Raw genomic sequence first — 26,672 nt, 5'->3', positions numbered from 1 at the left:
ATTTCCTTCTTCTGAGACCTGACACAATGGCCCTTCTCAGCTTTGATCTAAACATGTGTGCTGTATCCTGCCCTATGTTTTAAGGAATAGACAAGTGGACCCCAAAGTGAAGCTTTTCTATAATCTGAGATGGACTGCTCCTTTATCTCTCTTGTGTTGTTTAATGTCAGTGAAGTGGGTAGCTCAAACCTCTGAAACAAAACTTCACTTTATGAAACCCAATTCATGTCAGAGTCCTAAGTTGGCCTTACTGTCATACTCTGTACATACTACTATAATTGGACCATAATTCATATACCATACAATTCACCCATTTCAAATATACAATTCAATGATTTTTAGTATATTCAGGGTTGTGCAACTTTTACCACAATCTGTTCTCATCACCTCCCTTCAGAGGCGATCAGCTGCTTCAGCATGAAACTTAACATCTCCTTCCCAGCCACTGGCTGCCAGAAGCTCTTTGAAGTGGATGATGAATACAAACTGCATACCTTTTATGAGAAGTGTATGACCACAGAGATTGCTGCTGATGCTCTGAGTAAAGAGTGGGAGGGTTATATTGTCCAAAGAAACAGTGTAAATAACAAACAAGGTTTCTCCATGAAGCAGCATGTCTTGACTCATAGCCATGTCCACCTCTTACTGAGTAAGGGGCTTTCCTGTTATAGACCAAGGAGAACTGAAGAAAGAAACCATTAATCTGTTTGAGGTTGCATTGTGGATGCCAATCTGAGTGTTCTCAACTTGGTTATTGTGGAAAAAAAAAAAAAAGAGGATATCCCTGGACTGATCGATACTACTGTGCCTCATTGCCTGAACCCAAAAGAGCTAGCAGAATCTGCAAACTTTCATTCTCTCTGAAGAAGATGATGTCTGCCTGTTGCCAGTATGTTGTGAGAAAGCCCCTGAACAAAGAAGATAAGAAACCCAGGACCAAAGCACCTAAGCTTCAGCATCTTGTTATTCCATGCGTCCTGCAATATAAACATGGGTGTATTGCCCTGAAGAAACAGTATACTAAGAAAAATAAGGAAGAGATGCAGAATATGCTAAACTTTTAGCCAAGAGAATGTAGGAGGCCAAAGAATAATGTCAGAAACAAATTGCCAAGAGACAGAGGCTGTCCTCTCAGAGCTTCTACCTCCAAGTCTTAGTCCAGTCAAAATTAAAATTTTCTAAGAATAACAAATAATTAAGATAAAGCATTAAATCTACTTTAAGCCATTTCATTGATGAAAAACTCAATAAATGAAAAGAAACAAAAAAAGAAAAAGAAATCTGTATGCATTCTCCACCACCACCCACTGTAAGCAACCACTAGTGTACTTTTTGTCTTTGCCTGTTATGGGCTTGTCTTATAGGGAGACTCATAAAATAAATGGTCTTTTGTGACTGGTTTCTTTCATTTAGCATAGTATTGTCAAGGTTCTTCCAAGTTGTAGCATGTATCAGTACTTCATTCCTTTTTTTAGCCAAATATGTTCTTTGTATGGATATAACACATTTTGTTTATCCATTCATCATTTGATTGACATTTGGGTTGTTTCTGCTTTTTAGCTGTTATGAATAATGCTGCAGTAAACATTTGTGTACAAGTTTTTGCATGAACTTATGATTTCCTTGCTCTTGAAGTACATTGCTGGTTATGGAATTTCTGAGTCATATTTCCCCAATAGAGGTGTCTTAGTTTCCCAAAGGCTGCCAATGCAAAGAACCATAAATGGATTGGTTTTTTATAATGGGAATTTTATTTAGGGTTAAACCCTACTGTCCCAAGGCTGTGGAATGTCAAAATCAAGGCACCATTAGAAATGCATTCTCACCAAAGTCAGCTTCTATGTGATTAAGCAAAAATGGCAGGTGATGTCTGCTTTCCCCTCTGGGCTCACTGTCTCCCGGAGCTCAGGTTCCATAGCTGAGCTATGAGCAACCAGGCATAAGGCTTATCTCTTTCTTTCATCCTTTCTCAATCTTAGCTTCACTTTCTTCCCAAGTTCAGCTGTGAGTTATCAGGCATACAGCACTGCTCATTTCCTCTTGCCATTCTTTGGGTTGTCTTTTTACTTCCTTGATGATTCTCTTTGAAATATAAAAGTTTTTAGTTTTGTTGAAGTCCAATTTATATTGTCTTTAAGGCTTGCAATTTTGTTGTAATACCTATGTAGACTTTGCCAAACCCAAGGTGGTGGTTTTATTTTCTTTTAGGAGTTTTATACTTTTCTCTTTTACATTTAAGTCTATGATCTGTTTTGATTTAATTTTTGAACTTGAAGAACCATCTTTAGGTTTCATGGATTTTCTGTTTATTTTTCTTTTCTCATATTTCATTTATTTCCACACTAATATTTATTATTTCCCTCGTTCTGCTTGCTTTACTTTCAGTTTACTCCTTTTCCAGCTTCTTAAGGTAGGTGGCTAGTTGATTAATTGGCGGTCTTTTTTCTTTTTAAATATAGGTGTGGACAGTACGTATTTCCTTGTAAGAACAGCTGTGGCTGAATCCCACAAAACTTTGGTATGCTATATCTTAATTTTATTCACCTCAAAATATTTTATATTTCCCTTTTTATTCCTTTTTTGAGCCATTTATTGTTAATGAGTGTTGTTTAATATCTACATATTTGTGAATTTCCCAGTTTTCATATTAATCATTTCTAATTTTTTTTCATTATGACTGGAGAATATACTTTGCATGATTTCAGTCATTTCAAATATATTAAGGCTTTGTTTTATGCCCTAGCATATGGTCTTTCCTGGAGAACATTCCATGTGCACTTGAGAAGAATGTCTATTCTGCTGTGGTTTAGTGGAATGGTCTATAGAGTCTCAGATCTAGTTCAGGAATTCTTAACCTTTTGCTCCGCAGATGCCTTACTAAGTCCACACTCTACTGTGTGTTATTTAATAAATATACCACAACCACACCCAACACATCCCCACAAGAATAATGATTTTTTGAATTTCAATTCAAGGTGATTTTCCATGGTAAAGAACACCTAATCTAGTTGGTTTATAGCTCTGTTCCAGTCTTCTGTTTCCTGTTGATTTTCTGCCTAGTTTTTATATCCATTATCAAAAGTGGGATTTGAAGTATCCAACTATTATTAAGTGGTGTATTTTTCCCTTCAGTTCTTTCAGTTTTTGCTTTATGTATCTTGGGTCTCTTTTTAGGTTCATATATGTTTATAATTGCTTTATGAGCCTCATGTATTGACCCATTTATTGTTATAAAATGTCCCTTTTTATCTGTAGTAACATTTTTTGTTTTTAAAGTCAATTTAATTCTGTTTTCTTGTGGTTTCAGTTTGCATGATCTATATTTTTCCATTCTTTGATTTTCAAACTCTTTGTCTCTGGCAATCTCTGTCTTTTGATTGGATTGTTTAATCCAATCAAATCCATTATATTTAATGTTATTGATACATTTAGATTTACATCTGCCAATTTACCATTTTTTAACTCATATTTTTCATTTTCCTCTGTTATTTACTGCTTTCTCTTGCATTAAGTACATTACTTTCTAATGTAACATTTTAATTCCTTAAGTGATTTTTCATTGCATTTTTTGTTATTTTTTTAAGTGATTCCTCTAGGGATTCCATATATATCTTATCATATCAGATTCTACTTCAAATTTATACTGTTAATTCCAGCAAGATATAACAGTATTTCCCCTATATTTCTGCTTACTCCTTTTTGTGCTACTATTGTTATGCATTTGCATTTGTAGGTGTTAACAAAACCTATATCTTATAATTACTATTTTGTATAATTTTATGTCTTTTAAAGAAGCTGAGAAAACAAGAGACAAGTATGTATTTATAGAGTTTTATGTGTCAACCTTCTTATTTACCATTTCTAGTTCCCTTCATTTGTTCTTGTGGATTTGAGTTACATCTGGTATCATTTCCTTACTCAGAAACAGCTTTGTTCTGACTCACCTTCTTTGTTCTGTTATTGTCAAATATAGTATACTATATATGTTATAGGCCCAACATTATAATTATATACATATTATTTTACAAATCTGCATTTATACTATCTTTTATAATTTACGCGTGTGTACGTAAGTCCATAGTCCAATCTCTCTCTGGGGTCACTTGCTTGCAGACTGAAGAACTTTTAGTATTTCTTGTAATATAGGACTGCTAGCTATAAATTCTGTTTTTAATATCTGCAAATGTATTAAGCTCACCTTCATTTTTGAAAGATAATTTTGTTGGATATAAGATTCTTACTTGACAATTTTTCTTTTTCTTTTTTTCTTTCTTTCAACTCATTGAATATGTCATCCCATTGCCTTCTGGCATTCATTGTTTCTAGTGGGAAATCAGTTGTAACTTCCATTGATGTTCCCTTGTTCATGTTGAATTGATTTTCTCTTACTGCTTCCAAGATTTTCTCTTTGTCTTTGGCCTGAGCACTTTTAGTATAATGTATGTAGGTGTAGATTTCTTTGCGTTTATACTTCTTGGTGTTTGTTGAGCTTCTAGGATGTTAAGTAGTGTTTCCACCATTTTGGGGAAGTCCCCAGCTATTATTTGTATGAATATTATTTCTAGTCCTTTCTCCTCTCCCTCTGGTGCTCTCATTATGCTTACCAGTGTTCTATATTTCTTTGAGGGTCAATTTCACTAATTCTACTGTTAGTTCAAATTTACTCTTGAACCCCTCCAGTTAATCTGTTTTTCATTTTGATTATTGTACTTTTCAACTCCAAGATTTTCATTTGTTTCTTTTTTATAATTTCTTTATTGATATTTTTTATCTGTTGAGATATTCATCATACCTTTCTTTAGTTCTTTAAGCATGGTTTCCTTTACTTCTTTGAACATAATTATAATGACTCCTTTGAAGCCTTTGTTAAGTCCAATTACAGGCAGTTTCTGTTCACAGCTTTTTGTTCTCCTGAGTATAGGTCACACTTTTCTATTTATTTTCATGTCTCAATTTTTTCTTGAAAAATGGACATTTTAGATAATACATCTTAGCAATTCTGTAGACTGACCCTTCTGCCTTTTCCCCTACTGCACAGAGGGGCACTTGCTGTTGCTTGCTTGTTCATTTGTTCAGTAACTTGGCTGAACTTTTTTCAGTGAAATCTGTTTCCCTCACTGTGTGAAACGTCTGATGTTACTCCTCAGAGGTCACAGCTTTGGCCATGCATACAGTCCACTTGGGATGATAGTGGTTATAGCACGGCTCTCTTTCACTGTCTTTTTCTCTAATCTCTTTGTTGTGCTATCTATCTTCCTTGATATCACATCCATTTGTAGAACTCCACTAATTGCTGGTATACTGCTGTATTATTTTCAGCTATGCCTTGCAGCACAAACTGCTCCATAGTCTGATCCTTTTGCAGGAGTAGTTTTGAGGAACATTCTTTGAAGTTTGTTATGACACCAGGAAGGCTTTTCTTTTTTTTCTTTTTTTTTTTTTAGATTTATTTTCTTTCTCTCCCCTTCCCCCTTTGTCTGCTCTCTGTGTCTATTTGCTGTGTGTTCTTCTGTGCCCGCTGGCATTATCCAGTGGCACTGGGAAACTGCATCTCTTTTTTTGTTGCATCATCTTGCTGCATCAGCTCTCCATATGTGCGGCACCACTCCTGGGTGGGCTGCATTTTTTTCATGTGGGGCAGCTCTCCTTAGGGGTGGACTTCTTGTGTGTGGGGCTCCCTTACGTGGGGGTACCTCTGCGTGGCATGGCACTCCTTTCATGTGGCAGCACTGCGCATGGGCCAGCTCACCACATGAGTCAGGAGGTGCTGGGGATTAAACCCTGGACCCTCCATATGGTAGACAGATGCTCTATCAGTTGAGCCATGTCTGCTTCCCAGGAAGGCTTTTCTTAGTTATCTGTCTCCTTGGTTCTCTCAGTGAATACCCCCATCTTCTGAGTAATTTTTTGTTTTCGTTTTCTTTAATAACTGATATTTAGTAATTTTTTCCCTTGCTCACTAAAGTGGCCCATTATTTACCTTGTTTCTGTCATGGAGCGACCAGTCTCCTTGTAATTGCTTTACATCAAAATCTTCATTTTTTCAGGGGCACCCTTAGGCTTGAACTTCCTTACACTGATGTAAATAAATTCAGTTCTTATGGGGAGAACTTTTAAGCTCTCTGTAGTTTTTTTGTTTGGTTGGTTGGTTTTTTTCAGGAGGTACTAAGGATTGAACCCAGGACCTCATACATGGGAAGCAAGCATTCAATCATTGAGCTACATGCACTCCATAATGAGAATTGTTTTTCTTTGTTTTTTTGTGGGTTTTTTGGTTTGTTTATTTGTTTTTAGGAGGTAACTGGATCAAACCTTGGAACTCATATGTGGGAAGCAGGCACTCAACTACTCGAGCTACATCTGGCACCCCTAAGCTCTCAGTTCTTATGGCTACCTCTCTCCTGGACAAAATCTCTGAGCAACTCTTTGGCACTAAGGTAGAAATAGTAGCCTGCTTCTCTCAGAGTGACATTCCTGTTCTTTGATCCAGAGCAAGGTTAGGATGGTAGCCTCTGATTGGCTTACCACTCCCAGCATAAAACCTGGGCCTTCAAACTGGTTGGTACCCCAGTATTGTCAGCCTACCTCACCTGGAGTAGAGCCTCTACCCTAAAAGTGGGGCTGGGTTCATGAAGGGAACCCTGGCCTCTCAGCTACACTTGCCTGAAATTAAGTCTTTGTAACACAGAGGTTGGGGCATGAGAGATGCTGGCAGGCTGCCCATCTCAGGAAGATACCAGAGCCCCTCCCTAGGATTTGGGGAGAGAAGAAATCCTTTATTCTTGCCTGTAGCCATCCTGAATGAAGCTTCTGTCACACTGAGCTGGTAGATGGGGTCAAGGGATGAAGTAGGTCATGGCTCAGGTGCCACAGACTGTCACTGTTACATATTGAGAGTAAATTATCTTGCATAATGATTCATTTTCTGTATACACTTATGATGATTTCCAGAAACTTTAAATGGTTTTGTTTTTATAATTTTTACCAGTTACGGTTTCCCTGGGAGGCTTCTTATACCGCCATTCCTGAGTAGATTTGGGCCATTAATTTTTTTTTAATTTAAAATTTTATTATTTGTATCACTATTACAAGTTACTCAGTTAACAGCTACAATAACAGTAAATCTGCTTTGGTTAGTGGTTATACTCCCCCTCCCTCATTTTGTTTATTCTTCAATCTTAAGGTGTTTGGGATGATGTCTACTCTGCTTTAGGTTAAGAAGGTGTGTAGATACAATAGGGCAGAGGACAGTCCATTAATTTCTCTTCTTCTCTAAAGGACCTTTTATTTTTTTAAGATTTATTTCTTATTTATTTCTCTTCCCTCCCCCGTTCCCCCCATTGTCTGCTCTCTGTGTCCATTCACTGTGTGTTCTTCTTTGTCCACTTTTATTCTTGTCAGCAGCACCAGGAATCCAGGAATCTCTGTCTCTTTTTTATTGTATCATCTTGTTGCATCAGCTCTCCATGTGTGCGTTGCCACTTCTGGGCAGACTGCCCTTTTTTCACATGGGGCAGCTCTCCTTATGGGGCACACTCCTTATGCGTGGGGCTCCCCTACATGGGGAACACCCCCACGTGGCATGGCACTCCTTGCATGCATCAGCACTGCACGTGGGCCAGCTCACCACACAGGTCAGGAGGCCCTGGGTTTGAACCCTGGACTTCCCATATAGTAGGCGGATGCTCTTATCAGTTGAGCCAAATCTGCTTCCCTAAAGGACCTTTTGATTGGACTACATCAGTGTGGCATGAGCCAGCTTGGGTCTCTGCCCTTTTGCTGGATCTGATTTGAACAGACAGGGCAGGATGGGGTAGGGTGGGGAATGGGGAAGCCTCCATTTTTTACCCTGCTATGTGAGAGAGGACTCAGATCACTAGCAGCAGAAGCTTACTCCCAAAGCCCCCAAGAGGCTGGGCCCATGAAGTAACTCAAGGCTGAGGAGACAAGCCCTTCCATATGCCTGATCATCACGTGGCAGGATACCAGGATCACTAGTAGCTGATTTTTATGAGAAAGCATCTCTGATGGTGCCTCAATTTGGACTGACCATGACCTCAGAACTGTAAACTTTTACCCCAAATAATTCCCTTTATTAAAAAACCAACACATTTCTAGTACTTTGTATTGGCAGCTCCATGGCAAACCAAGATATCAGTCATTTCCTATTGTTCACTGCAGTGTTACATTGTATTTCACTCTCATAGAGGAGGAAATAGGTTTCTATTCATATCATTCCCATTTTCATGATTGTGTGGTGGTCTGTAGAATAAACTTCAAATTGTTCAGGAATTCATTCATAACCTTTCCTATTTGGCCACAGTTTACCTGTCTTCCCTCATCTCTGATTTTCTCCCAGTGTTCCATTTAAACTAGGCCAAGTTAATTCTTTTTCTGAACATAACCATTTACTTCTCATGTCTATGCTTTTACTTTTTGAGGGTCTTTACAAGGTGAATGCAGCAGAATGACCTAATAATAATGTGAGATGCCAGGGCCACACTCCAAACCAATCTAAGTTTTCAAAGTTCTTCAATTGATCTTAAAACTGCTTAAGAACCACTGTTCTTCTCTTCTCTGTTCCTGCAGTATCTTCCCACCCCTTAACTTCACTTTGCCTGAAAAAATCTCCTTAGTGTTGTAAGACCCAACTAAATATTATCTTCTTTGTGAAGTTTTCCTTCATTCTGATTTCATTCCTAATCTAATGGATATTTGTTGCTCTTCTTAGTTAGTATCAGATCCCTCTTTCTGTGTTTAGGGCATCCCATACCTTCTAAGTCAAAAGCATTTCCTATCTTAGATGCTCAAAATACTAATTGCCACTTTCCCAGCCTCCCTTACACATTGGGTGTTAACCTATAACCAAGGCTGTGCCACGAAGATATCTGCAACACAGACTTTGAAGCAAAAGCTAGTGACATGACAAAAACAGAGACGACAGACTACATTTCTCGAAAATGTAGTAGTCCAATGGCAATTATTTCCAGTTTCCAAATTAACAAAAAAATTATTCTGATGGCAGCTTTCAGCCTGCAACTCCCAGGCAGTAACCATGCATACTGCAGGCTCTGCCCTTGGCTGGGTAGCCTCCAAAACTGGTTCTACAGCCCTGCTGGAGAATTCCATGAGATGCTTAATATCTTTTGATAAATTTATTTTCTGCTGAAATTACAATGAGTTGATTTCTATTGCTGGTAATGACAATACAGGAACACTTACTTTGTAGCTTTATTCACAAGTCAATATAGCAATAAATCATAATGTCTTATGGTTAGTTGCCAGTATAGTATGGGTTAACTGGGTAAAGAGGGATGGAAATAGCATTCTAGGCAGAAGGCAAAGCAGGCAACCATGTGGCTAGAAGGAACATGGAGAGTACCAGGGACTGAAGGGACACTGATTAGAAGACAGAGAGAAATGGTTAAAGGGTGTCAATGGATAAGAAATTGCTAGAGGAAGAAAGGGACCCGATCATACTAGGCCTACAAGTTCATAGGAAGACAGTTTTACTTTTAAGTACAAGCACAGTATAAAGCTATTGAGAGTTTTTAACTGGCAGATGTTTTACTCTTATTTGTATTAAAAAAAAAAACTTTTAAAATTCCTCTGGTGATAGCATGATTAATAAATTGGAGGTGGGGAAATACTGGTGATTTTATCTTTTTACTTTCATAAAGATGTATAACTTAGATTGGATTCTTTTTGACAATCCAGATATTAAAAACATACTGAATTTTTTTTTAGTAGGTATTATTTCATCTTATTCTGTTAAAACAGTAAAACGAAAAGTAAAAAAGACTATACTACACTAAAACATATGCCACATAGTACACCTTCATATATTATTTCAAGAGCTATTCATAAATTAAGTTTGAAGATGTAAGTTTTATTTTAGTTGGTTTCAGAAAGTGAAATAATTAGTGCACATGACCAGATTGCAGATCACCAGCCAAATAATTGGAGCTACAATTGATTTTAATAAAATGTAACCTTCTGAATTTTAACAAATCCCCCAAATCATCACAGAAGGCATTCGATGGTAAATCAAACAAACAATTTGGTGTTTCATTCATTGATGTAGTCAAAGGCCTGTAAGCTTCTGACGAATAAGGTTACTCTGCCAGAAAATCCTTAAAAGCATGGTTTAAAAAGCAATATCCCAAACAAAGGTACATCATTTGGTGGCTAGTATATTCAGAGCTGGTAAGGAGAAGTCTGTATGGCCACCCATCAGGCAAACCAGCTCACCACAACAGCACAGAGTAAGCTAGGGAAGAAATTAAAGGTTAAAGGAGAAGGACAAGATGGGTTTTTGAAGTTCTAGAGTGTTGTTTTACATGAGTGACTTTGTTTTCTATTGTTGATCTTACTTACCCACATCATTTCTTGGTTATTTCAGCTGACAAAAAAGACAAGTGTAGAATTAAGAAAAATGAAAGTATTCATTTCTTGCCCAAAGTGCATTTAAGGAAATACTAGATTGAACCATATGTAATTTTGATTTCTGTACGTCAAAACCAATTGAGTTAGGGCAATTTCATGTGGTTCGACCTAATAAAACTTGGCAGTACATTGTAATATACCATAGTATACAACATCTTGGTCATCATGAGCTTGCTCATTCTGAGTAGGTTTGGATACATGTTTCTCTCTTTTTCTCTTTTTTTACTGTTCTTGGTAAGTATTCATATAACAAACAAGGTAAACTTATATCAAATATTATTAGTTGCCAGAATCACCTGATGTATACATTTTTTAAAGTGATTACCAAACTCAAAGGAGACTTTTTAATAGTGGGGAATAAGCAACAGAATACAAATAAACTAGAAGCCCAAGACTGATGAACTGACCCGTATTTTTATCTCTCATCCAGCTTTTGGCTGATCTCTAGCATACAGGGCTTTTCAAGGCCATTACAAAATTACTGAATATGCATTCACGCCATAGATATCCTTGATTCCTTGAGAACTGGAAATCTCAAGAAAAGTGAAAATCAATATAGATAATAATAACAATAATAATGGCAGCTAACACAAAACTACCTCTCAATATAAAAAAGGGTCTAATTATCACTGAATGAATTCTAATACATTGTAGGGATTGCAAAATTGGTTGAATTACTAAATTATTTAATGGAGCTTGTCAAGCTTCCTTCTATTCTAATAGCTACCATTCTGGATTGTTAAAAGATTTCTCTAGGTAGGTTACAGATTTCTAGTTTCACCCCATTTCAGCCCAGCTTATATTCTGCTACTTAGTTTAATATAATATAATTTAATCCTGTTGCTTCCTTGCTCAATTCTCTTTCAGAATTCTACATTTCCCCACTAGCAAGGAAGGTAAACAAGCACCCAATAGGATCTGGTAGCATGACTGAAACACCTCACCACAAACTGAATGTTTCTTTGAAGTCTTTCATTTCATCTTTAAAAGTCACAAAAATTTTACATCCCACTCCATAATACATTATTTGTTTTATATAAAAATTGAGTTTTAAATTGGGTATCACTTAAATTACTTGACTTAATTCTTTTTTTTTTAAAGATATATTTATTTCTCCCCCACCCGCACCCCTACCCACCCATTGTCTGCTCTCTGTGTCCATTCACTATGTGTTCTTCTGTGTCTGCTTGTAGTCTCATTAGGCAGCTCTGGGAACCGATCCAGGAACCAATCCGGAGTAGGAGAGAGGTGATGATTCTCTTGCTCCCTGTTCTGCTGCGTCTGTTACTATCTCTTCTCTGTGTCTTTTTTTTTGTTGTTGCATCATCTTGCTGCACCAGCTTTCTGCATGGGCCAGCACTCTTGCACAGGCCAGCACTCCGCTTGGGCCAGCTCACCACATGGGCCAGCTCTCCTTCACCAGGAGGCCCTGGATATCAAAGGCTGGAACTCCTGTATAGTAGATGGGAGCCCAATTGCTTGAGCCACATCTACTTCCCTTGACTTAATTCTAAAAGTTTTCAAATAAAATTGATGAGTCAGGATGATGCACCAAGTTTAACCTGTACCTTCCAGTGCCTCACAAGGTATTATAAACATACTCCTGTTTGAAGAGCCCAACTTTACAGGATAGATTTTCGGTGCCTTTACTTCATATTGAAGCCCCTCAATTATCTGACCCCATCCCAATCTTCCCATTTTATAACTTGCTTTCTACATTCACCTCTAATTACTCCATCTTTCTACCCACTGACCGTTATTTACCACATACCCACTATGAACCATGAATCAAACTCTGCCTCCTATAGATGTCTTGCACTGTACACCACCTCGATGTCTTTGCTTTTGTCCTTTCCTTTCTCCCTACATGAAATACCTTCTCTCTCTATTAAAGTGATCCTTCATGACCAAATTCAAATACTATCTTTGAATTCTAAACTTCTATAGGACTTATTTGATGCTTATTATATCATAGTTTATGTTTTTTATATTGGTATGACTAGGTCTTACATATAAAGTTTTGTGGTTTTTTTTTAAGATTTCTTTATTTCTCCCTCTCGTTAGCGCTTACTATCTGCTGTCTCTGTCTATTCATTTTGTACTCTCTGTGTTTACCCGTCTTCTTTTTATGAGGCACCAGGAACTGAACCTAGGACCTCCTATGTGGGAGGGAGACACTCAGTTGCTTGAGCCACCTCTGCTCCCTGCTTGTTGTTTATATCATTGTGTTTCCTCTTTGCGTCTTCTTCTTGCATCAGCTCATTGCAATAGCCATCACATCTTGCTCATTGTCTCTAGGAAGCACCAGGAACAAAACCCAGGTCCTCCCATGTGGCAGGTGGGTGCCTAACTGCTTGAGCCACATCCACTTCCCCCATATAAATTTGTAAAGTAAGAAAGGATATTCCAGGTAGTGGACATGGCATGTGCAAAGGCACAGGGGTATGGAGTGGTACTGGGCTTTCAAGTAAATGCACATTTTTTAGAGTACAGAAATGTGGAATATAGACTGGAAATGTGAGAAAAGTAGGAACCAGATCATGGAGTAATATATAACTCATGCTAAGAAATACAGATCTCCCCTCCCCTGTAATCAATGGCAAACCATCAGAGAATTCAGAAAGGGAATGGTGATTCATGATATAATTCATAATCAACTTTGGTATAAATTCTATTGTTTTTAACATTCTTCATTTCCTTTGATCTTATTTTTATTTTATATAAATGTAAAATTATACACAGGTTTTTTTGTACAGTGGGTTTTTAAATTATTTTCCTAGTATATATCCTTCCATATTTTTTGGGACTCCTATAATGTATATATACATACAGAGGGAATTTTTTTTTCATTACTTTTAAAAATATGACACATATATACTCTTGTATCCTGTTTATCTCACTCTACAAATGAGAAAATAGCTCTAATTGTTTTTTTTTTTAATTGTGGCTACATATATAACAAAATTTGCAATTGTAACCATTTTACTTCTATCATTCAGTGGTTTTTAATTACATTTACGTACTTATGCTACCATCACCCCTTTCCATTACCAAAACTTTTCATTCACCCAAAACAGAAACTGTACCCATTAAGCAATAACTCCCCAATTCTCCTTCCCTAGCCTCTTGTTAACTCTTAATTTTTCTGTCTATATGAATTTCTTTTTCTAGATATTTCATGAAAGAATCATACAATATTTGTCCTTTAGTATCTGGCTTATTTCACTCAACATAATGATATTGGGGTTCACCCATATTGTAGCATATATTAGAACTTGATTCCTTTTTATGGCTGAATAATATTCTGTTGTAATGCTATATCACATTTTGTTTATCCATTTATCTGTTGGTGGACATTTGTGTTGGTTCCACCCTTGGGCTATTGTGAATAATGGTGTTACAAAGACTGGGGTAGAAGTTTTTGTGTCCCTTTTTTCAAGTCATTTGGCCGTATACCTAGAAGTAGAATTGCTGGATTAAATGGTAATTCTATTTTAACTTGTGAGTAAATTTCAAGTGTAAGGAAACTATAATAGTACTATCCAAATTGAGATAATAATAGGAATATGATGAGAAAAGAGTTCCATGGTCAAAATAATTGGGGAAAATATGCTGGATTGAACTGAATTCTGCACTCATTCATTGCATTCCTCTAAGAATTGATTGCTTCACGAAATACCATTTAATAAATATGCTCTACATTATTTTAAAACATTATAGGCAATTTGAATTGTATTCAGTTGTGTAGATAGGTTCCCCAGGTATACAACTTTGAGAAAGTAGACCCTTTCAAATCTCTACCATTATCTAGGTTTTTCTGCCACATTCCTCTCCATATACATTTATCAGTGTCTGGAATTACAATGATACTGGATTATGAGTATTTTTAAAATGCGCCCAGTACTTTTTTTGCCTTCACGCTCTTACAGACCTTTCCTGTTCCCTCCACCTATCTCATATTTCTATGTATTAAGATCCTGATTTTCTTTAAATGCCACTTTCTTTTTGAAGCTTTCCCCAAGCCTCCAATAGCATTTAAGTTGTACCTTGTTTGTTTCACACCACTTTGCATGTATTTCAGTGATAGCACATTTAACATCCTTCCTCGTGATTCGAACCATTGTTGTATATGTACTCTGGGATAAGAACTGTACTATGACCACTTGTCCTTGTAGTGGAGGTGCTCACAGGCAAATATAAAAACAGGTCTATACAATTTAATACAGTATGTATTTATAAAGGTATACAATGCTGGTAGTAATAGAAGTGATGTAAAAAATTGACCAAAGTGTTTGTTTGTAAATCAGCTTATACAACTAAGCATTTAGCTTCATTTAAAATGTTCAGGTCTAGAATTGAAGTAGAATGGTGTGGGTGTTATTATACAAAACTTCCTCTTCCATTAAGTGCCTTGAGGAGCTGACCCTGTGTTTATTCATTTTTCTTGTCCTATTGTACCTCGTACTAGTTTGAGTACATAGGATATACTCAATAAATGTTTGTTGAATTGAATTAATCTCTAGGAGATGCTCATTCTTTACAAAATTTAATTTCACAGGCTACAATTAAATATTACTTTTGCATATTCAGACAACTGTTTTTTCCTACTTTAAGATACATAATTGAAGGGTAAAAAGAGAAAAATGTAACATAAAGATCTGGATTATTATTTGGCCCTTTCTGAGTAGCACTTTAGAAACTGCAGGCTTACTCCTGTCCTTTCACAACATATTTATGGAATTACATCTTATTCCTTGATACATTATTTGAAATACACAAGGTAGTTTCATCTGAATTCTCAAACCACCTAAATGTCATCTAAAACTAAGTTTAGTGAGTCATAAGTTATGTATGGACAGATATTGTATAATTCCTCTTATATGAACTAACTAGAACACGCAGATAGAAAGCAGAGTACAGGTTACCAGTGGTGGGGAAGAGGGATGCATAATGGGTGTAGTGTTTTCTGTTTGGGTGATGAGAAAGCTCTGGTAATAGATGGTGGTGAGAGTAGCACAACTTTGTGAATGTTATTAATCCCACTAAATGGTATACTTGGGTATACAGAGGAGAAAATGTCTGAAGGACATTGGGACATATTAAAAATCAGAATATATACTGAAAGCTTGATATCAACGTTAAATTTCTTGACCTTGATAAATGTATTTAAGGTGGTTTCGTGAAGTGTATATATTTGTTCCTAGGAAATATACATGGAAGTATTATGTTGTCAAGGAACAAGATGTACACAACCTTCTCTCAAATGTTTAGAGAGAGAAAAGAGAAAGAGAAAAATGGCTAAATGCTAAAATTGATAGATTTGTGTATCTGGGTGGTGGGGAGGGGTTATGTTGGACTTCTCTGTAAGGGTTTTGTATTATTTTTACAATTGTCCTGTATGTTTGAAGTTATTTCAAAATTAAAATTTGTGTATGCCTTTTTAGGTCAAAAACAAGAAGGGATCTTATGTGGTACAAAAGCCAATTCTAAAGACAATTACAAAAGATAAATTCCAAAGATGTTTTGAATGGGTCCTGCATTTAGGAGCTTGGTTTATGCCCAACCAAGGTGACCATTTTGAAAGAGAAAACTAATTAAAGATATATTTATTAAAATACCAGTCTTCTTATAATCCAAGTTTGTAACTCTGGTTTCTTAAAAACAGTTGTTGGTTTTATTAAACTGTAATTTAAATATTTTCCTATGTTTTCTGACTAATATTCAGTATAATAACATTTTGAATTGGCATTAAACATTTACTTATGACCCTGATACTATAATTTCTTTTTAATTAGAAAATATCATCCTTGTTTCAACATTTTTCCTTAAAATGCTTTAGAGCTCAATTTTCCTCATTTAATAATTTTATTGAAGTATATCATTCATACATGAACATAAATAAACAATAATTGTATAGTAAAAGTTGTGCACTTACAAAATATACGTATCATCATACAGGACTCCCATACATCACCCCACCACCAACATTGCATTGTGAAACATTTGCTACAAACCATGAAAGAGCATCCTCAAGATATTACTACTATAACCCATATCTTAAATTTGGTGAACTTTTTCCCCAACCCACCTGATTATTAACACCCTGTATTTAGTATTATATATCAGTTCAAGTTAATGAGAAAGCATTCTTATATTTGTTCTATTAAACACTGTCTATCTTCCACCACAGGATTCACTGTGTTTTTAAGTCCCATGCTTGGTACAGTAGCCCATCCAAAGTATATACTAAGTGGCTCTCATTTTCATCATAGAATTGTGCTGTCATCACCTCAATTTTAGAATGTTTTCATTATTCCAAAAGGGAAAATCCTACACTTCCTTATATCCCCCTATTGTTGTCCCTTAGAACTGATATTGTTGTCCCTTAGAAGTGTTGTCCCTTAGAAATAATTTCTTTTTTGCCATTGCTGCTAAAATAGTACAATATTACTGTTAACTAACATCTGTAAGTTACATTAGTTTTAATTTTTCCATGTATCACCGTATTTATAACACTTTGTAAAAGACCATCCGTATATTTATACTATTAACCACAATCTTCATCTATCACAGAAAGCACTAACAGTCCCTACATTACTCTTTACCTTCTTTTCAGTTGACTTTTCTATTCACAGACTACCCCTTTCAGGCACAGTCACATTTATAAATAAGCAGTGTTAGTTATACTTACTATGATGTGTTACCATCAACTCTATTCATATCTATAATTTTACAATATACCTTATTAAAAATTCTATGTACGTTAAGCATCAGCTCCCATTATATCACCTATTAATCTATACTCTAGAGTTTACTCATTGTATTTAGTTCATATTAGTGAAACCATACAATATTTGTCCTTTTGTGTCTGGCTTATTTCATTCAACATCATGTCCTCAAGGTTCATCCATGTTATCATATGCATCATGATTTCATTTCTTCTTACAGCTGAATAGTATTCCATTGTATGTATTATATATACCACATTTGTTTACCCATTTATTGATTGATGGACACTTGATCTGGTTCCATATTATAGCACTTATGAATCAGTATGCAAATGTTAGTTCAAGTCCTTGCTTTCACTACTTCTGAATATGTTCCTAGAAAGGAGACTGTTGGATCAAATAACAGTTCTGTATTCAGCTTCTTGAGGTACAGCCAAACTGTCCTACACAGAGGCTGCACCATTCTACATTCACACCAACAGTGAAGGAGTGTTCTCATTTCTCCACATCCAATCCAGCACTTGTAGTTTTGCTTTGTTTTTTAAGAATGGTCATTCTATAAAGTGAGAAGTAGTATCTCGTAGTTTTGATCTACATTTCCTTAGGGAACAGCTAATGATGTTGAGCATTTTTTTCAAGTGCTTTTTGTCCATTTGCATTTCCTCTTTGGAAAAATATCTATTTCAGTTTTTGTCCATTTTTAAATTGGATTGCTTGTCTTTGTGTCATTAGGTTGTATGATCTCTTTATATAACATGGATATGAAATCATTATCGGATATATGACTTGCAAATATTTTCTCCCATTGAATAGGCTGCCTTGGCTGCCTTTTTACTTTCTTGTCAAAGTCTTTTGAAGAACAAAAGTGTCCCATTTATCTATTTTTTCATTCATTGCTCATGCTTTGGGTGTAAGATTTAAGAAACTACTGCCTACTACAAGATCTTAAAGATAAAGCCCTACATTTTCTTCTAGGAGTTTTATGGTTGTAGCTTTTATATTTAGGTCCTTAATGCATTTTGAGTTCATTTTTGTGTAAAATGTGAGATAGAGGTCCTCTTTCAATCTTTTTTTAAGAGGTAGCAGTGATTGAACCCAGGACCTCATATATGGGAAGCGGGCACTCAACTACTTAAGCTATATCTACTCCCCCTCTTTCAATCTTTTGGATATGGATATCCCAATCTCTCAGCACCATATATTGAATAGACTGTTCTGGCCCAGCTGGTATTCACAGCCTTGTCAAAAATAACTTGATCATAGATATGAGAGTCTATTTCTGAGCTCCAGTTCCATTGGTCTGCCTTTATGCCAGTACCATGCTATTTTTACCACTGTAGCTAAGTAATATGCTTTGAAGTCAGAAAGTGAGAGGCCTCTGACTTTGTTCTTCTTTTTAAAGACATTTCTGCCTATTGCAAGTTCCCTTACCCTTTCAAATAAATTTGATAATGAGATTTTTATTGAGGATTGCATTCAATTTGTAAATTCATTGGGGTAGAATTGACATCTTAACAATACTTATTCTTCCAATTCATGAACACAGAAAGTTCTTCCATTTATTTAGATCTTCTTTGGTTTCTTTTAGCAACATTTCATACTTTCTGATTACAGACCCTTTATGTCCTTGGTTAAGTTTACTACTAAATAATTGATTCTTTTAGTTGCTACTGTAAGTAGATTTTTTTCTGACTTCCTCTTCAGATTACTCATCAGGAGTATATAGAAACAATACTGATTCTTAAAAAATCAATTTTATTGATAACATATTAATAAAGCATACAGTGTATCCAAAGTGTACAATCGATGGTATTTGTTATAATCACATAGTTAAGCATTCATCACTTTAGCCATTATTAAAGCGTTTTTATTATTTCAATAATAAAAACAGACTAACAAGGAAATTCCTCCCCTCTCAGTCTCTTTCCCCTGCTGTACATAGCTTCTATTTTTGGCTATTCTTGCACAATTATTTATTTGTTTATTAAGCAGTTTTATTGAGATATATTCGCATGCCATATGATCTGTTCAAAGTGTATTATCAGTGGCTTTTTTTTTTTTTAGCTATTTAAATGACATATATTGTTAAATTGTAAAATAAATAAAAAAAATAGATTGAAAGAAATTACAAGTTTTAAAAGAGTGCAAGGCCAGGTTAGATTTATTATAATCAATGCTAATAAATATAAATGTAAATAATAATTCTAATATAATAGAAATTAACTTATAACATAATTCTAATTTTTATATTATAGCTCTAACTATTGGACATAATCTCTAAGAATGAAATAAATTATTGGTTTAGTTATTTAATTTCCATTTAAGCCATAATTCTTTCTGGATAATCATATTCCTATTTGGGAATTCTTCACATCTTATTGGAATGAGTTACAGCACATAGCAATATGCCAACTCATAATTTTATGAGGCAGAAAAACTCAAAATCCTTTTCAACAGTAGTCATTCTAAATCACTATTGATCCAGATAGGATATTTTAATTAATAAGTATGCATAAGAAAGGGTTATAGAAAAATACAATACAATACTGATTTTTGAATATTAATCTTGTATCCTGCCACTTTGCTGAACTCATCTATTAGTTCCAGTAGCTTTGTTTTGGATTTTGGGGGATTTTCTAGATATAGGATCATATCATTAGCAAATAGCAAAAGTTTATTTATTCATTTCCTATTTTGGGCACCTTTTATTTCTTTTTCTTGCCTAACTGCTCTAGCTAGAACTTCTAGCACAATATTGAATAACAGAGGTGACAGCGGGTATCCTTGTCTTATTCCCAATGGAAGCAGGAAAGCTTTCAGGCTTTCACTGTTAAATACAATGCTACATATGTGGGTTTTTCATATATGCACTTTACCATGTTGAGCAAGCTTTCTCCTATTCTTATCTTTTGGAGTGTTTTTATCAAGACAGGATGCTGTATATTAAATTCTTAGGGACAACAATAGGGGTATATAAGGGGAAGTGGCATATTTCCTTTTGGAGTAATGAAAGTGTTCTAAAATTGACTGAGGTGAGGACAGCACAACTCTGATGAAAATGAGAGTCACTGAGTGTATACTGTGAATGATTTTACAAAGCAAAGGACTGTGTAACAAAGTGAATCCTGTGGTGGAAGATGGACTGTGTTAACAGAACAAATATGAGGATGTTCTCTCATGAACTATAACAGATACATAATGTTACACAAAAGTATAAGGGATTCCCAAATACTCCATCTTCTCCCCCTCCCACATTTTTCCTCATTAACAACATCTTTCATTAGTGTGGTACATTTGTTACAATTGATTAACACATATTGGAGCAATGCTACTATATTAGGCAGCCAAAGGGGTACTGATGCAGAATAGCAGAAATTGGTTGGGTTTTATAAAGGGTATTTATTTGGGGTAGATACCAGGCCTTAAAGCATAAGTTACTTCCGTCACGAAAGTCTATTTGGAGCAAGAAGGCTGCTGATATCTATGAGGATTCAGGCTTCCTGGGTTCCTACATTCCTGGGGATTGCTTTTCTCTAGGTTCAAGGTTCCTTTCTTCCTGGGGCTGGTTTATCTTTCCTCTATGAGCTTACTTCCCAGGGATCCAGCTTAAGTCTTCAGCATCAAACTCCAACATCAAAACTCCAACATTAGAAACCCTGAACTCTGTTCTTTGTCGTGACTTTCATCTGTGAGTTCCCAACCACCAAGGGGTGGGGACTCAATGCCCTAATCATAACTCAGTCATGCCCAGGTACAGATCATATTACAAGCATAATCCAATATTTCTTTTTGGAATTCATCAATAATAATAAACTACTACAGCTACTAACCCTGGACTATAATTTACATTACAGTTTGCACTTTGTACTGTACAATTTTATAGGTTTTGATAAAATGTATAATGGCCTTTATCTGTCATTGCAGAGTCATGCAGGACAACCAATGTCCCAAAAATGCAACATGTTACACCTATTTTTCCCTCTCCCTCCCCTCAGAACCTCTTCTGGCCACTGCCTTTATATCAATGATATAATTCTTCCATTACTAGCATAATAGTAAGTCCATAGTTGCATTCCCCCCTTATGTTTGTTCATTCCCCTAATCTTGAGGATTTGGTGATGACGATGCCTATTCTGTTTCTGACTGAGAGGGGCACATAGATGAAACTGTCTTGCTTTCGGTTGTAGATACTCTGTTTTTTGGGATGGGTGTTATCCATTATCCATCATCATCCATTTGTTAGTTATCCTGGTCCCGCTTTTTTTTTTTTTTTTTTTTTAAGTTCAGATGCTTAGTCCTCCAATTCACTATTCTGTCCTATGAATTCAATCAGTTTTTATATGCCTCTAATGCATTTTTCATCTCATCCATTGTGTTTTCATTCCCATAAGCTGTGTTACTTTTCTTTTTAGGCTTTCAAATTGTTCTTTATGGTCACCAAGTATCTTCTTAATATCCTTTATCTCTTTAATCATATTTTCCTTCAACTATTTGAATTGATTTTGGAGATTTGTGTGATTATGATCGATAAGTTGTCTTAAATACTTTGTGTCTTATCAGGATTTTCAGTTTGTACCTTTGGTCATCTCTTCCTGTTTCTTAATATTGCTTGTAGTTTTTTAACTGATGTGAATCCATCTGAATAGGCTGGTGAATTTACTCTGACAGTCAATTTTTCCCTCTTGCTTAGTACTTTTGTTTCACGGCTCTTCTTTTTTTTTGTTTTGTTTTATTTTTTTTGTTTTTGTGTTTTGCTTTGGTTTTGTAGTATATTTTTTATTTATTTTTAAAAGATACATAGATCACAGAAAATGTTACCTTAAAAAAATATGGGAGATTCCCATATGCCCCACTCCCTACACCCCAACAACTTCTTTCATTAGTGTGGCACATTCATTGCATTTGATGAATATATTTTGGATCACTGCTACACAGCCTGGATTAGTAGTTTAGTAGTAGTTTACACTGTCTCCCAGTCCATTCAGTGGGTTATGGTGGGATATATGATGTCCTGCATCTTTCCCTGCAACATCACTGAGGACGACTCCAGGTCCTGAAAATACCCCCATATTAAACCTCTTTTTCCCTCTCCCTGCTTTCAGCAACTCCAGTGGCTACTGTCTCCACAACAATGATATAATTTCTTCCATTGCTAGAGTCACAATAATTCTATAGTAGAATATCAGTAAATCACTCTAGTCCATATTTTATTACCCATTCCAGAGGACTCTGGCATGGTGATGCCCAATCCACCTCTTAATTGAGAGGAGACTTCAATCCCACATGGCTGATGGATGGGATTCTCCTGCTTGCAGTTGTAGACTCTCAGTTCCTTGGTGTGGTGGTTGGCCATCCTCACCTCCCTTTTAGCTGATCTGGGTAAGTCCAATGAACTGGAGAGTAGGTGTTGCAACTCTGCTGAGGTTTAGGGCCCAGCTGGCACATAGATAGGCCAAGTCTCCTGGACATACACCAAACCCAACACCAACCACAGGTTCAATAAAAGGGACAGAAGAATCATGTACAGAGATGTCACATCTGAGTCCAATTCCACTGAGTCCAAATCACTCTTGGGAACACAAATTCCTAAGTAGGGCCCACTGGCAAGGCTCCAAACTCTGGAACCATCTGCCATGACCATAGGACCTGGGTGTCTTTCTAGCCTTCAGGAGCACCACTACCTGAGGTAGTATCTACTTTGGCTGTCTATGAGATCCTGTTGAGACGTGTATAAGTGTGACCCTTCTGATGACCTCCCAACTTCCTTTGAAGCCTCTTAACAATTTAAACTCATTTGTCTTTACCATTTCCCCCCTTTTGTTCAAGGTTACATTACCAGTAAGTGCTTGGTGGTAATCCCTGAACACCAGGGAGGCTCATCCCCACTAGTCATGTCTCACACTGAGGGGAAGGTATTGCATTTACATGACTCCTCTTTTATTTTTGGTTCAACTTAAGTCTTTTTTTTTTTTTTTAAGATTTATTTATTTCTCTCCCCTTCTCCCCCACCCCAGTTGTCTGTTCTCTGTGTCTATTGGCTACTTGTTCTTTTTTGTCCGCTTCTCTTGTTGTCAGCGGCACGGGAATCTGTGTTTCTTTTTGTCGCGTCACCTTGTTGTGTCAGCTCTCTGTGTATGCGGTGCCATTCCTGGGCAGGCTGCACTTTCTTTCGTGCTCGGCGACTCTCCTTATGGGGTGCACTCCTTGCGCATGGGGCTCCCCTATGCAGGGACACCCCTACGTGGCATGGCACTCCTTGCTCACATCAGCACTGCACACGGGCCAGCACCACATGGGTCAAGGTGGCCCGGGGTTTGAACCGCAGACCTCCCATGTGGTAGACGGACGCCTGAAGCGCTGGGCCAAGTCCGCTTCCCTACTTTAAGTCTTTTAAGCCTAAACCTAAGGTAACAAGGCAAGACCAGGGACTCACTGATGGGGTGCAGATCCAATCCAAAGAGTCTAGGAAGAGATATTCCAAGTGTTTTTTATCCTTGCATTTTCCCACCCGGCCAACAGATGGTGCACATCAGCAAATTTTTCCATGGAAATGTCTCTTGCGACCTCCACTTGCCTGTGATTCTGGTCTGGCCAGAGCCTAGGTTCAAAGCAGGCTCTGCTGGCCAAACTCACTGAAGAGAAACCACTCTCTGCCCTCTGCTGCTCCCTCCCTCTTTGCAGGGAGAAAGACATCTGTTCCCCTCTCACTTAGCTGCAGATTTTATCCACACTCTTTGCCTTGAGAGTGGGGTGTGGATGCTGTGCCCAGCCATGGGGGCTAGTAATTCATGATTTTCATTTCAGCTTCTTCGTCTCTGTCCCTCACCCTCCTAGAGGATGTGCAATACTCTTCTGGTCTGCAGATCCCCAAAGCTGTCCTTTGGACAGCTTTTTGTTGTTGCTTTTGTGGGAGAGTCAAACCTTCTTAACACTCCTATGCCATGTTCCATTTCTTTGATGTTTTTCATGAACATTTATGCTCATGTTGATTTTCTCATCATTATATTCATTGTTTCCATTAGGTGATGATAATGGAGAGTGAGACCAAAATTCAGCCTCATTATTTGATTATCTGATCCTTAAACTAAGGTAGTCTAATCTGTAGATAAGCCCAAGATAATATCAGATGGAACAAATACAGTAAAACAGCATGTATTTCTCAGTTCCTGGGAAATGAGACAGAAGTTGAACTGAAGTTTACCTCTGCTTTAGCCAGAAAGAAAAGAATTGCCAGTCAAATTAATCCTGTATACATGAAGAAATAGATTTATTTAAGAAAATAAACGCATTTTTAAAACTGCTGAGCTCATTTAGAATATCCATTTATTTCTGATGGTTATTCTGACTACAGAGTACTTTATTTTATAAGTTTATTAAATCAGCTTTCATCTGGATGGGGTACATTTTATCACTTTCTCTCTAATGACTGCTTGTTTTTTTTTTTTAGAAATAATGAAAGAGTACTACTCCGGACTTTACTAATTTAGCCTGATAAAATTTAACTTACAGCTATTTAGTACAGGATGCATATTTTCAGAATTGTTCAGACAAGTTTATGAAGCATACAACAATAAATATCAAAGCATAAAATAGAGATTTGGGGATTACTAGCCTAACCTCTTTAGTTTGATGACTAGGAAGCATGTGAGTTGCTGTCAGAAGTATGAACTGGAATGATTTGAACATTTCTTATGTTCTTATACTAACTACATATTCACAAATAATATCCAATATGCAAAAATTTTGTAGGGTACTTTGATTTTTGTGAAAATTAGTTATAACTGTTACAAAGCATAGCTTGATTTGTGGAGAAGTTGGATTTATTTTATTAGAAATAATAATTGTTAGCATTGCATACTGCTTTGGGTTTACCAAGTATTTTCATATTTATTATTTCAGTTGATCCTAAAAATAATGGAGATAACACCTTAAGGTAGGTAAGAATTAGGACTCATTTGGTTGCAGGGCAGAACATTGTCCTTCCCCACCCTTCACCAATATCACTGCACTTATAACCCCAGCATAGGCTGGGAGGTACAGTGGACATGATCTTTATAATCTAAAGTTAGGAATTTGAAGATACTAAAAATAACACACATCATTTAATATACATGACATCCCTATGAAATAAGGATTTTACAGGTGAGGAAGCTTAATGAAAAAGGGGTTAATATCTTTTCCTAGATTGTACAACTTGAAAAAGATGGAGCCATGATTTGAGGTAGGAAGTCTAGAACCCATGCCCTTAACCCTACAGTGTCTGCTTTTGTTTATCATGACCTATTGCAGCTGACTGAGAGGGAAATTGATTAAAGTAGTGATGTTAGGATATCTGCCATTTGTTGACTGCCATATGATGTGTTTATCCGATGCAATACGTGTTTTCCAGAATTTACCCCAGAAGGTTATATAGCACAGCAATTCATGTGTGCCACATTTAGGATTTGTAAACCTCTCAGAAGTTTCCATGGATCAGTTTTAGATTACTTTCATTCTTTTTTTGTTTCCTTGTTTTATATTTATTGAAATTATATATGCAAATGATTGTTGTTATTTTTTAAGTGGTCCTATAAGAATTATTACAACAAAAAGCAGTCTCCTACTCTACACTTCCTTGTACCATTTTCCGATCCCCAGAAGTAAGCACTTTCAATTACGTTAGCTGTTTCTTTTGGTATTTATTAAGAAGAATCTCTCTAACATGCTTATATTTTACTGATTTTTTCTTTTATTTTGACATGTATCTGTTTTGGGGGGATCTATTTGCATTCATTTGACTAGACACTCAGTGGGCCCTTTCATTCAAATTCATGTTCTGTAATTCAGGAAATTTTTCATGGATTATTTCTTTAATTTATTTTTCTCCCTTTATTTTTATTTATTTATTTCTTGAGGTATTGGGGCCAGAAATTAAACCTGGGGCTTCATATGTGGGAAACTGGACTCTAATTTTCTTATCCTTACTCTCCTTTTTTTCTTTTTTTTTTTTTTTTCTTCTTATTCTTTTTTTACTCTACTTTCCAAGAAATCTTCCAACCTTTCTATTGAGGTTTTTATTTCCACTCTCATAATTTTATTTCCCCAGAGCACTCTCTTGTTCCTAGAATGTTCTTTTTTTAAAGCAATCTCTTCTTGTTTCATGAATGCAGTCTTTTTCTCATCTCTTTGAAGATAATTTTCTTTTAAATTTTATTTCTGTGTGTTTTAAGCTATTTCCTATTTGAAGCTTTCCTGGTTGTCCTCCTTTCTCAGCTCATATTTAAAATAGTAGGTGATGACAGTGCCTAAATAACACATAACTGTGGCTTCATGACTGTAGATTCTTTAGATTTGACTATGCTGTTTTGTTTAGTATCATTTTATTGAACATTTTTCTTTTTTGGTCAATTAGATTCACCTAAGAAAAATGTTCCTGTTTTCTACCTAGAGGCTATAAAATTGGCTGCCAGCATGGCTATGACTCTCAATATTCAGAGTCTAAAATTTCACTAAATTCCC

The 26,672-nt window shown here is 36.2% G+C and overlaps 1 protein-coding gene and 1 pseudogene across 20 annotated transcripts in view; both read left to right on the top strand.

Annotated features, from left to right (window-relative positions):
* MBD5 (methyl-CpG binding domain protein 5) overlaps positions 1 to 26,672 on the top strand; it is a 438,647-nt gene that overhangs the window by 275,391 nt on the left and 136,584 nt on the right. For 4 of the 20 annotated variants that reach the window (XM_071216447.1, XM_071216448.1, XM_071216442.1 and 1 more), the window contains one exon: positions 2,460 to 2,518. The exons of the other annotated variants lie outside the window; for them this stretch is intronic. The gene's annotated coding sequence lies outside the window, so the exon portion shown is untranslated. The remainder of the gene's footprint in view (positions 1 to 2,459; positions 2,519 to 26,672) is intronic. 20 annotated transcript variants of the gene reach the window in all.
* LOC101438738 (small ribosomal subunit protein eS6-like) lies at positions 332 to 1,172 on the top strand (annotated as a pseudogene).

This window comes from Dasypus novemcinctus, chromosome 7, assembly GCF_030445035.2.
Source record: "Dasypus novemcinctus isolate mDasNov1 chromosome 7, mDasNov1.1.hap2, whole genome shotgun sequence".
Classification (NCBI taxonomy): domain Eukaryota; kingdom Metazoa; phylum Chordata; class Mammalia; order Cingulata; family Dasypodidae; genus Dasypus; species Dasypus novemcinctus.
This window is presented reverse-complemented; position numbering and strand designations above follow the sequence as displayed.